We start from the raw sequence: 12619 nt of genomic DNA, 5'->3' as shown, positions 1-12619 counted from the left end.
AAAGGGCTGCCAGCCGCAGCCATTTGCCGTGCCTGGGCGCTTGTGGCAGAGGCAGTCAGCCCCGTGTGCAACGTAGTCCAGACAGGCCAGCAGAGTCGGATGAAACTGCACGACCATCTCAGGGTGGCCAGAGTGAGTAGGCAGCACTGTCCCCCAGCTAACCCCCATCCCACACACCCATAACTCTACCCCCCCCAACCTGGATGACAGCTGAACTCCCACCCTGCACCACGTGCTGGTACCCAAAGCGGCCGCTATGGCCAGGTGTCCTGGCCACTGAGGCCACCAGCTACCCATCCCCTGGGCTGAATGAGTCGGACTGTCTAACACTGTCGTCTTCTGTGTCCCCCCCCCCCCACTCCACTCCCCAGGAGAAGACTGCTCACAACCGCCAGGTGTTGGAGAAAATAGGAGGGGGACTGCTGGACCTGCGGCACGTCACCATGGCAGAGCAGAGGGCCCTGGATGTGATGGGCAGCCCAGAGGAAAGGGGCTCATTTGGGCACATTAGTGAAGAGGCTTCTGGGACACTATCTGGTGCTAACTATACAGCTGATCCATTAAGAACATCTGAGGGGGCGGACGGTCGGAGGGCAGGCTGATCCCAGGGACGAGCTGCTGTCCAGATGGGTCTCGGGCTTCTGGAACCGACAGTCCAATCCAAAGTGGAGATGCAGTCGCAGAGTCACGGATTACATGAGGGGTTGTCAGCAAGCATCCAGCACCTGCGAGGTGTAGTGAGGAAGTGAGACCCTGCTCCGTGGCACGTGTGTCAACCCCCATCCCCTAACACCACCCTCACCCTACACCACCCTCACCCTACACTAGCCTCACCCTACAACACCCGCCCACCCCAAACCTCCTCACTCAACACCAGCCTCACCCTACACCGCCCTCAGCCTACACCACCCTCACCCTACACCATCCTCATCCTACACCACCCTCACCCTACACCACCTGAACCCCCCCCCCCCCCCACGCCCCCATGGGCCAGGCAGTGATGCTGAGAGCAACTCGGACACCAGCCCTTTGCCTGAGATTCAGGAGCTTGGGTTGGAGGATGTCAGTGATTTTCCATCACAGCTATCTCCTACACCCTCCACCATCCCAGAGACACTCACCTCATTTGGGCACATTAGTGGGACACTATCTGGTGCTAACTATACAGCTGATCCATTAAGAACATCTGAGGGGGCGGACGGTCGGAGGGCAGGCTGATCCCAGGGACTAGCTGCTGTCCAGATGGGTCTCGGACTTCTGGAACCGACAGTCCAATCCAAAGTGGAGATGCAGTCGCAGAGTCACGGATTACATGAGGGGTTGTCAGCAAGCATCCAGCACCTGCAGGATGCATTTGGAGGAGTCCAACCACGTGCAGGAGCAGGAGGTGGTGCCGAACACGCTTGCCACCCAGGCCAACAACGCACAGGTGGCATCCGTGGTGGAGGCATTGGGGCCGACGGTCGTGGATCAGCATGTCCAAAGCCTGGGGCATTCAGAGCAGGCGCTGGCCAAGGTCCAGGTTAGGGTTGCCGTCTCACAGGCAACTATGTCCCAGAGCTACCTGGACATCGTAGCGGCACTCCTGAGCATGGCCCAGTTACAGGAGGCCATGGCTGAGAATGTTGGTAGCATTGCCCAGGCACCTGATGAAGTGGAGCAAACACAGAGGGAGGTGGCCCAATCCCAGAGGGAGGTGGCACAGTCATTGGCTGATGTTACACAGACCCAGAAAGTGGTGGAACAGTCAATGAGTGATGTGGCGCAGTCCCAGGAGGAGATGGTCCACTCCATGTACTCCACTCCCTGAACTTCACTTTCTGCTCGTTATCTTCAACAGTCACCTTGGTGAAGCCATTCAGCAGCACAACCTCCTTAGTATACGTCCCCAAGACAACTATCAGATGGTGTACTGGCAGATTCTTCCATTTCTGATAGTATATCAATTCAGGTATAAATGATACTGCAGTGCCCATATCCACTTCCATCTTAATAGTGCTCGACTTAATTTTGGATAGACCCCAAATCACCATTGGTCTTCTTGTACTGCTAGAACGCTGAGCTTACATTCCTTAAGCTGACCTGACACTTTGGTACTCGGTGAGTCTTCAGTTGGATCACTTCATTGGTAAAGTATTTTTCTTGGAAAGCTTATTTTGTCCTGGTGAAGGTTGGCATAACCAACATGCCTTGGCAATGTGGCCAACTTTACCACAATTGTTGCATTTATTCTCCTTGCTCCAACAATTTGGTTGCAGTGATGACCTGGTAGGTTCTTGGTGGACCTGCTTCTCACAGACTCCATCTTTTTTTTTATAAATGTTTTTATTCAGTTTTCGTATTTTATATTGAACAAATTACAAATTGTTAGGAGAGAGAAAAAAAAAAAAAAAACAAAAACAAACACGCAAAAATTAACATACATATTTACAGGTAAGCATCTTTGTAGTAGTAACTGCGCCCCCCCCCCCCCCCCCCCCCTCAACATGTTTATTTAGCTTGGTTTTGGGCCTTAGCTAGCCATCGAACCCCCGTAACGAACCTGTAGCCCCCCCCCCCCCCCCCCCGCTACCTTCCCCCGACTATTCTTCCTCTTGTACATTGGCCACAAATAGGTCCCGGAACAGTTGCATGAATGGCTCCCACGTTCTGTGGAAGCCGTCGTCCGACCCTCGGATGGCAAATTTGATTTTCTCCATTTGGAGAGATTCCGAGAGGTCGGACAGCCAGTCCGCAGCTCTGGGCGGTGCTGCTGACCGCCAGCCAAACAGGATTCTACGGCGGGCGATCAGGGAGGCAAAGGCAAGGGCATCCGCCCTCCTCCCCAGGAATAGATCTGGCTGTTCTGAAACCCCGAAGACCGCCACTATCGGGCATGGCTCCACCCTCACTCCCACCACTTTGGACATTACCTCGAAGAAGGCTGTCCAGTACTCCACGAGTCTGGGGCAGGACCAGAACATGTGGGCGTGGTTGGCCGGGCCTCTTTGGCACCGTTCACATCTGTCTTCCACCTCCGGGAAGAACCTACTCATACGGGTTCTTGTTAAGTGGGCTCTATGTACCACTTTTAGTTGCGTCAGGCTGAGCCTTGCGCACGTGGAGGTGGAGTTGACCCTATGCAGTGCTTCGCTCCAGAGTCCCCACCCGATCTCCATCCCCAGGTCGTCCTCCCATTTCCTCCTTGTTGCGTCCAGTACGGTGTCGTCCCTATCTACCAGTCGGTCATACATGTCACTACAGTTCCCTTTCTCTAGGATACTTGCGTCCAGTAGGTCTTCCAGTAGTGTCTGTCGTGGCGGTTGTGGGTACGTCCTTGTCTCCTTTCGTAGGAAGTTTTTGAGCTGCAGGTACCGTAGCTCGTTCCCCCCAGCTAGCTGAAATTTCTCTGTCAGTTCGTCCAGTGTTGCGATCCTGTCGTCCGTGTATAGGTCCCTGACTGTCAGTGTCCCCCCGTCCTGCCTCCACCTTTTGAAGGTGGCGTCGGTCAGTGCTGGTTTGAACCTATGGTTGTTGCAGATGGGAGCCCTGTTCGACATTTTGGTCAGGCCAAGTTGCTGCCGCAGTTGGTTCCAGGGTTGGAGGGTGGCTGTCACCACTGGGCTGCTGGAGTGTTTTTTGGGTGGGGATGGGAGTGCTGCCGTGGCGAGGGCCCGGAGGGAGGTTCCCATGCAGGAGGCCTCCTCCGCACGCACCCACTCAGCTTCTGGCTCCTGGATCCATCCCTTACTCGCTCGGCTGTTGCTGCCCAGTGGTAGAATTGTAGATTCGGGAGGGCTAACCCTCCCCTGGTTTTTGTTTTTTGTAAGACCTTCTTTGGGATCCTAGCATTTTTACCCCCCCATACGAACGCCATGATGAGTTTGTCCAGCGCTTTGAAAAAGGCCTTGGGGATGTAGATCGGAATGGATCTAAACAGGAAGAGGAACCTGGGCAGTACGTTCATTTTGATCGTCTGAACTCTCCCCGCGAGGGAGAGCGGGAGTGTGTTCCATCTTTGCAGGTCCTTTTTAACTTCCTCCGTCAGGCTGGTGAGGTTCCATTTGTGGATCCCTTTCCAGTCATGGGCTATTTGGATCCCCAGGTAGCGGAATTTATGTCGGGCTTGTTTGAACGGCAGCCCCTTTAGTGCTGCCCCCCCCCCCCCCCCCCCCCCCTTGCGGGTGTAATGGGAAGATCTCACTTTTGCTCATGTTGAGTTTGTAGCCCGAGAAGGCTCCAAACTCTTTCAGGAGCGCGATGATTCCGTCCATGCTGCTTTGTGGGTCCGAGATATAGAGGAGCAGATCATCCGCATAGAGTGAGACTCTGTGCTCTCTACCTCCCCTTCGGATCCCCCTCCAATTTTTTCACAGACTCCATCTTATGGACTTTAGTTCGAACTCCGATCGGAGAAGCTTCTCTCTCAGCAAGTTCCACAGACGTTGTGATTTCTGTAGGTTATTTTAAGGTTAATGCACCTTCAGTCAACAATTTCTTTAGCTAGCTTCATTCCTGAGGCCACAACCGTGATGCATATGATCTAAATTCACAAAAAAGTGTGAAATGCTTTCCCCTGCCTCCTGTGCATCTCAGCTGATTGTGTTGTTACTCGTGTCTTAATAAAGCTCGTAGTCTCAAATGTGGAGAAGATGCTTTATTGTGAGTTTGTTCTCTCTTCAGAGCTGTTTCCTAAGGTTACCTTCAGTGTTCCTAGCTGGTGTGGGTGTATCTGTCCTGCTCCAAGTTCTGCCCTCTGTGAAGTGTGTCCTCACTTCCTGTCCCCGTCTATTTATATGGCTCTCCCGTGCCCCCTCTAGTGTTTGCTCAGTTGTATTGCATCTAGTTAACTTGTGATCACCACATCCCCCTTTTTCTCTTTACATATTTTCTGTACATCGTTAAAGAAAATTGTACATCCTGTCCCGGTGTATTTATAGCTCCCCTCTGGTGTTTGCTCAGTTGTTTTGTATCTAGTCAATCTACGATCACCACATCCCCCTTTTTCTCTTTACATATTTGCTGTACATCGTTAAAGAAAATTGTAGAAAACAGTTACTTATGATATGCGTATCTATACAGGTGATGGTGCTATTGCATATTGTACAAAGCCAATGTAGTTATATGTCCAATCTTAATAAAAACATTTATGAGTCCAAACTTGATGACTTTGTTCAGAGCTTTTTTTTCTTTTTGTTGTTGATTACGTGGTGATATTGATATTGCAAGTCCGCTGTGAATGTTGTTGGTGTTCCTTGTTATTTTTTAAGTACCCAATGCATCATCCTGAGGTGTTTGCATGGTCACCTCACTGATGTTGACTGGCATGGACTTTTTTTCTGTGCTTGTGGTGTTGATTTATTGTCTCATCCGCCTTGGATGCTGGTGTGCTTGCTCGTTCTGGAGCAGACGTGAGTTTGTGCGATTCGTTGTCATCCCATGACATGTTTGTAGTCTTGTCATCGTTTTGCAGTGTGCTGTGGCATTGTCCTTCATGTGCCGAGTAGTACCATTGTGTACAAGTCGTTGTTTCATTGCTGTGTTTCTGTTGTTCCTGTTTTTGTTGTTTTCGTTGCCGTACTTGTTGCTGTTTTTGTCGTTTCTGTCTTTGGTGTTGGCACTGTCGTTGTTCCTGACTTTGTTGTTTTCGTTGCCGTTCGTGTTGCTGTTTTTGTCGTTTCTGTCTTTGGTGTTGTCGCTATCTTTGTTCCTGACTTTGTTGTTTTCGTTGCCGTTCTTGTTGTCTCTGTCTCTGTCGTTGTCGCTATCTTTGTGCCTGACTTTGTTGTTTGTTTTGTCGCGCTTCAGGTTGCTTTTGTTCTTTCTGTTGTCGTTCTCGTTTCTGCTGTGCTTCTTGCTATTGTTGTTGGTCTTGTCGCGCTTCATGTTGCTTTTGTTCTTGCTGTTGTTTGTCCCGTTTCTGCTGTGCTTCTTTTGACTTTTGTTTTTCTTGTTATACTCTATTCGTGTCCCGAGTGGATAATTTGAGTCATTGAGCATTTTGTCTCGAGAGTGGTGCGAATGATCTGATGTTGCATCGGTGCAGGTGACCTCAATCATTTGTGGAGAATTGGATTCCTCATCTTTGCTTTCTTGGTGCTCCTCTTCCGGAGTCAAATTCATCTCGATTTCATTTGACGCGGTGTCTCTGGATTCTTGGCGCTCCTCTTTTGGAGTCAAAACCTCCATGATTACAATTGACGTGATGTCTGTGGACTCCTGGCGCTCCTCTTCTGGAGTCCAAATCTGCATGATTTCAGTTGACGTGGTGTCTCCGGACTCTTGGTGCTCCGCTTCTGGAGTTGAAATCTTCATGTTTCCGTTGATGTTGTCTCACTGGACTCCAGGTGCTCATCTTCTGGAGTCAGAATCTGCATGGTTTCTTTCGGCGTTGTCTCTCTGGACTCCAGGTGCTCCTCTTCTGGAGTCAAAATCTGCATGTTTTCTTTTGGCATCGTCGCTCTGGACTGTTGGGTGGCCCGACTCTGTGCTTCTGTACAGACAAGCTGAGAACTGTCAGTCTCGCTGTGATCCTGTACGTCGAGTGCGATCACCTTGTTACTGTTCTCGCTCTGTGCGTCGGTACAGACAAGCTGAGAACTGTCAGTCTCGCTGTGATCCTGTACGTCGAGTGTGATCACCTTGTCACTGTCTTCGCATGCAGTGGGTAGAGGTGCATTGTCTTCTTCTTGTTCATGTGAGCTTGTTAGACTTTCATAGTCTGCTTGTGGTTGCTCAGATACTGCGGGTTTACCTGCATGGTCTTGTTCATGCATGGTGTTCGCCAGGGAGTGTTTGCTTGCATCCCTTTTGGAGTCTTTCATTACTCGCACTGTGGAGCCTGTCATCGCTCGCTCTGTGGAGTCTTCCTGTGCTCTCTGTGTGGCGTCGTCTTCGTCTAGGGTATTGCTGTCATCCAATGTATCGACGAGCTGCCATGGCATCATGGTGTTGGATTCATCTACCATGAGTAGAGTTGTGTTGAGCTTTGCAACGGTGTCGCTGATGCTGTGATCAGCATGTCCAAATAACTCCTCCATGTCTGAGTAGTATTCTTTGATACCCATTTCATCTTCGTTGGCTTCTTCTACCACGAGTTGATTCGTGTTGAACTTTGCGACTGTGTCGCTGATGCTGTGATAAGCATATCCAACTGTCTCAGCCATGTCTGAGAGGTAATCTTCGAAAAACAAATCTTCTTTTGTTGTTTCGGAATTCTTTTTGTTCTCTTCACTTTGGGTGGTGCAGACTGCTTTTTTCAGGGTGTTGTGCAAGTTGTTTTTTACTGTTGGTGTAAGTTCAGGCGTTTTTTTGTGTTCTGAGGCAAGAAAATTTGTGTTTACCACTTTAAGTGTCTTATTTTCAATTTTCGGGCATTTCCCTTTTAAGTGGGCGTAGTCGGGATGCTCAGACGTCATGACGTCACGCGTAGGAATGAATTGCGCATGCGCAAATCGGCTTTCCTCCCCTGTGCGGTTCTGTGTCCATTGCGCATGCGCAGCTTGCGCATGCGCATGACGATCGGCACCGCGATCTTTTTTAAACTGCGCATGCGCGGCTTCCGGTTCCGGCGCATGCGCAGACGCCATTTGTAGTTCTTTGCTTACCGGAGACTGCAAAATGTGCTCCAATGCCATTTTTTGGCGTTTTTCGCGGATTTCAGCGATTTTTCTTTCCCACCAGGACTGGACCTCCAAAAGTCGTAAGTAATCTTCTCTTCCCGATCTGGACTGGGTTTCAGCGTTTTGGCTTTGTGAGAAATTCTTGTTATTTCTTCTTTTTGATCTGTACTTTTCATTCGCGATTTCTTGTTCTTTTCGTGATTTTTTAAGTTTTGCATCACTCAGTCTCTGTGCAGTTTGGACTCTGAGCATGCCTTGCTGTTCAAATTTCTCACAGTACTCTTCAAATTTGTTTAGTAACGTTTGTAAGCTGTTTCTGTCTTCATCTTTTGAGTATTTAAATCCATTATACACTTTCCTATTTACAGGCCCTGCGGTGAGAATTGCTATCTTAATGTTGTCTGAGGCTTCTTGTATTTCATTAGCTACGAGATGAAAATCAAACATTTGTTTAAACCTTTTCCAGACATTTCTTACATTGCCAGTCAGGTCTAGCTGTTCTGGGTATCCAAGCCACATCCTCGAATTAGCGATGTCTTCCCAAGTCAAATGTCCAGTAGGAGATTTCCATGCCATTTTGAGCTTTCTGTATCTGCCACTGAGTTGTCCTGTAGTAAGCGTCTGAAGCCACTCCTGGGTACCATGTGTTGTTACTCGTGTCTTAATAAAGCTCGTAGTCTCAAATGTGGAGAAGATGCTTTATTGTGAGTTCGTTCTCTCTTCAGAGCTGTTTCCTAAGGTTACCTTCAGTGTTCCTAGCTGGTGTGGGTGTATCTGTCCTGCTCCAAGTTCTGCCCTCTGTGAAGTGTGTCCTCACTTCCTGTCCCCGTCTATTTATATGGCTCTCCCGTGCCCCCTCTAGTGTTTGCTCAGTTGTATTGCATCTAGTTAACTTGTGATCACCACACTGATAATAGTATATGGGGAGAGAAATCATTTTGCAAGACAATTATTTGCTTATTAACTTATTATACGACTTATCTCCATATTTAGCTGGGTGTACTAAATTCTGGAGTAACATGAATGTTTTCCTCCCAACTGAGTTGAGAAAGGTTGCAGAGTACAGGTCTGCTGGTATCTGATCGACTGGAACCTTTCTTCATAAGATTTCCATGTCTCCTCCACCTCCTCCTCATCTTCCCGCCATTTTTGGATTGTAGCTCCCTGATCTCTACCCGCTGCAATGGTAAGTGCACTGAAAACGTCGATCCTCCATTTGAAGTGAGCCCCCAGTAACTCGCAGTTGTCCGATAGCATTTTTCCCTTTTCAGACCCCTTTTACTTGCACTAGCGGCTGTCGCGATCGACTGGATGATTCGCTGAAGACCCGCTACAAACTCTACAGGATCAAAATATTTACCTGAGAGATATGTTTACTTGCCATAAGATGATTTGACCTTGGACGTCGATGATATTTCTCCCAAACTAACTCCCGCTGGTTTATGGGCCTGGATCTCAGTTGATAATTCCAGCGTCTTACTCACAAAATCGTCGTCAAAGTTGTTTTTCTCCCATTTTCTGTTCACAAACCAGATCCCGTCGCCAGTTTCTCTATTGTGATTTTCTTTGTTGTGGCCGGGAAGCAAAAGAATCAGAGGGGGCACACGTCAGGTTTGTATAAGATAGAGTAAGGTGTTTATTTCAAGATGCTGCACAAACAGGAGACAAAAGCCTGCGAAACGCTCCAATCGCATCATTGCAAAACACTTAACATTACACCAGCCAATGGTGACTCTGATTCCCTGGCGCATTCTCCATGGCAAAGCCTTGACCAATCAGAACCAAACTGTCATCTAATCAAGTCCCTTACTTTCTGCAGCCCGCCTACAATGAATGATTAAGGAGGTTCATCTGGACCTCCAATATGCAATGTGCAAGAGACAATCACATCCGGTTACATCATTGTTGCGAGCTTTGTAATTGATAGAATATAGCTGTGAATGAAAAGAAAGAGCTGGTCCACAAAATGGACAAGAGACAAAGGGCTATGTCATAAGCTGGAGCATTGGTACAGCCCTAGTGGCCTAATGGATAAGGCACTGGCCTCCTAAGCCAGGGATTGTGGGTTCAAATCCCACCTGGGGTGGTGCAGATTTTAAAGCCACTGTGTGCAACACAGGCAGTGAGGTTTCCTTCCAAATAATCAAACAATTTGGACTGTTCCTCTGCAGTAACATTTTCTCTCACATCTTTTTCATTGGCACAGTCCAATACAATGTTTGTACGAAACTGTGTGACAGCACGGTAGCATTGTGGCTAGCACAATCGCTTCACAGCTCCAGGGTCCCAGGTTCGATTCCTGGTTGGGTCACTGTCTGTGCGGAGTCTGCACATCCTCCCCGTGTGTGCGTGGGTTTCCTCCGGGTGCTCCGGTTTCCTCCCACAGTCCAAAGATGAGCAGGTTAGGTGGATTGGACATGATAAATTGCCCTTAGTATCCAAAATTGCCCTCAGTGTTGGGTGGGGTTTCTGGGTTATGGGGATAGGGTGGAGGTGTTAACCTTGGGTAGGGTGCTTTTTCCAGGAGCCGGTGCAGACTCGATGGGCCGAATGGCCTCCTTCTGCACTGTAAATTCTATGATGATCCTCACATTCAGGCAGTAATGTCACCTGCACTTTCCAGACAAATACTGTCCCTTTAATTCCTGTCTTCAGTTCACCCAACACCTCAAGCACCGTTGCTAATGTGAGATGTCCACAGACAATTACAACACACGTATGATTCTTGTCATCATATTCTGAGATGAAATACACACACTGTTGGAATCAACAATTCTACAGACCCGTGCTTGTCGGATCAGAATAGCGGTTTTAATATACTTACAACAGAGCCAGCCTGTTAGCCGTTGAACTGGCTGGCTGACTCTGTGGCACGGATCTTAATAGAGCAGCTCCAGGGGGAGGAGTTCTGGGCGGAGCCAAGGGAGGAGCCCAGTACAAACTCTCGAGTACTCCCAGAGCTACTCCCCCTGGTGGTCAGGTAGTGCAACTGCACTTACAATATTGATACATGTATCTACTTGGAACAGAGTGACATTGGTAACTATAATGCCATGTGAATCTCATTCATCACATTCACCCCCTGTGAAAAAAATCGAGTCCGGCGGGGGTGGTGGCTCACAGAGTTAGTCTGTCCGGTGGACGAATTGTTCGTTTTGATCTGCGGAGCACCGGATTTCAGCCTCTTGCGGTGGCTGGGTGGGTGTTGAGAGCTGGGGTACGATGGCAGACTCTGGGGCGGGTCTCGCCCAAACTTCATACACCTCTGGCTCGACCGGAGACTGGGGGCGGGCTGGGGCTGGCGTGTGGAACAGGTGGGGCGTGCTTGCGGAATCGAGGGCGCGAGGGGGCGGCAGCATAGGGAATGGGGTAAGGGGTTCCTCAGTGGGGGTAGGGGGGGAGCTGGATCCAGTGGGTGCCAGGTCCCGAAGGGATACTGTGTCCTGGCGACCGTCCAGGAACTCCACGAATGCGTACTGGGGGTTGGAATGGAGGAGGCGCACCTTTTCGACAAGGGGGTCAGTTTTGTGCCCCCTGACGTGCTTCCTCAGGAGCACCGGGCCTGGTGTCCTCAGCCACGCCGGAAGTGAGACCCCTGTAGTAGTGCCCCTAGAAAAAATAAAGAGCCGCTCGTGAGGGGTTTGATTTGTCGCTGTACAGAGGAGGGATCTAATTGCGTGGAGGGAGGACTTCTTGCCATTGGGAGACTTGGAGTTTTCTAGACTGGAGGGTCAGTAGGACGGTCTTACAGACCGTCGCGTTCTCCCTCTCCACCTGTCCGTTCCCCCTGGGGTTGTAGCTGGTAATCCTGCTTGAGGCGATGCCCTTGCCGAGCAGGTACTGACGCAGCTCGTCGCTCATAAAGGACGAACCCCGGTCGCTGTGCACGTAGCTGGGGAAACCGAACAGGGTGAAGACACTCTGCAGGGCCCTAATGACTGTGTGGGAGGTCATGTCGGGGCACGGAATGGCAAAAGGGAATCAGGAGTACTCATTGATGATGTTGAGGAAATAAATGTTCTTGTTAGTGGAGGGGAGTGGCCCTTTGAAATCGATCACAAGGCGTTCAAAGGGCCTAGAAGCCTTGACCAGGTGGGCCCTGGTCTATAGAAGTGCGGTTTGCACTCTGCACAGATCGGGCAGTCCCTGGTGACCGCTTTTACCTCTTCGTTGGAGAAAGGCAGGTTTCGGGCTCTGATGTAGTGGGCGAGCCGGGTGACCCCTGGATGGCAGAGGTCAACGTGGATGGCTTTCAGACGGCTGATCTGCGCGCTGGCGCATGTCCCGTGGGATAGGGCATCCGAGGGCTCGTTGAGCTTCCCCGGTCGATATTTAATATCGTAACTATAGGTGGAGAGTTCGATCCTCCACCAAAGGATTTTATCATTTTTTATTTTGCCCCTTTGCAAGTTATCAAACATAAAGGCAACCGATCATTGGTCGGTGATGAGGGTGAACCTCCTACCTGCGAGGTAGTGCCTCCAGTGACGAACAGCCTCCACGATGGCTTGTGCTTCCTTCTCGACAGAGGAGTGTCGGAGTTCTGAAGCGGATAGGGTACGGGAGAAAAATGCAACGGGTCTCCCTGCCTGATTTAAAGTGGCTGCTAGAGCTTCCTCTGAGGCGTCGCTCTCAACCTGAAAGGGAGTGGATTCATCCACCGCCCGCATGGCTGCTTTGGCAATGTCCTCCTTGATGCAGCTGAAGGCCAGGCGCGCCTCAGCAGACAGTGGAAATTGTGTGGCCTTAAAGAGTGGGCGGGCTTTGTCCGCATATTGAGGGACCCACTGGGCGTAGTATGAAAAGAACCCCAAGCACCGTTTGAGGGCCTTGGGGCAATGAGGGAGGGGGGGTTCTAAGAGGGGGCACGCGGTCCGGGTCTGGTCCCAGGACTCCGTTCTCCACGATGTAGCCGAGGATGGCCAGTCTGTTTGTGCGGAAAACGCATTTCTCCTTGTTATAAGTGAGGTTTAATTTCTGTGCAGTCTGTAGAAAATGGTGGAGGTTGGCGTCATGGT

General features: G+C 50.0%; 1 non-coding gene across 1 annotated transcript; it reads left to right on the top strand.

Moving 5' to 3' along the window:
- Nucleotides 1-9614: 9614 nt before the first annotated feature.
- On the top strand, nucleotides 9615-9687 carry trnar-ccu. The gene has a single exon. It is a non-coding gene; the product is annotated as a tRNA-Arg (tRNA).
- The last annotated feature ends 2932 nt before the right edge of the window (nucleotides 9688-12619 follow it).

The sequence above is a fragment of the Scyliorhinus canicula genome, chromosome 7, assembly GCF_902713615.1.
Source record: "Scyliorhinus canicula chromosome 7, sScyCan1.1, whole genome shotgun sequence".
Classification (NCBI taxonomy): Eukaryota; Metazoa; Chordata; class Chondrichthyes; order Carcharhiniformes; family Scyliorhinidae; genus Scyliorhinus; species Scyliorhinus canicula.
The sequence above is the reverse complement of the archived record's forward strand: the minus strand, read 5'-3'. Positions and strand labels throughout refer to the sequence as shown.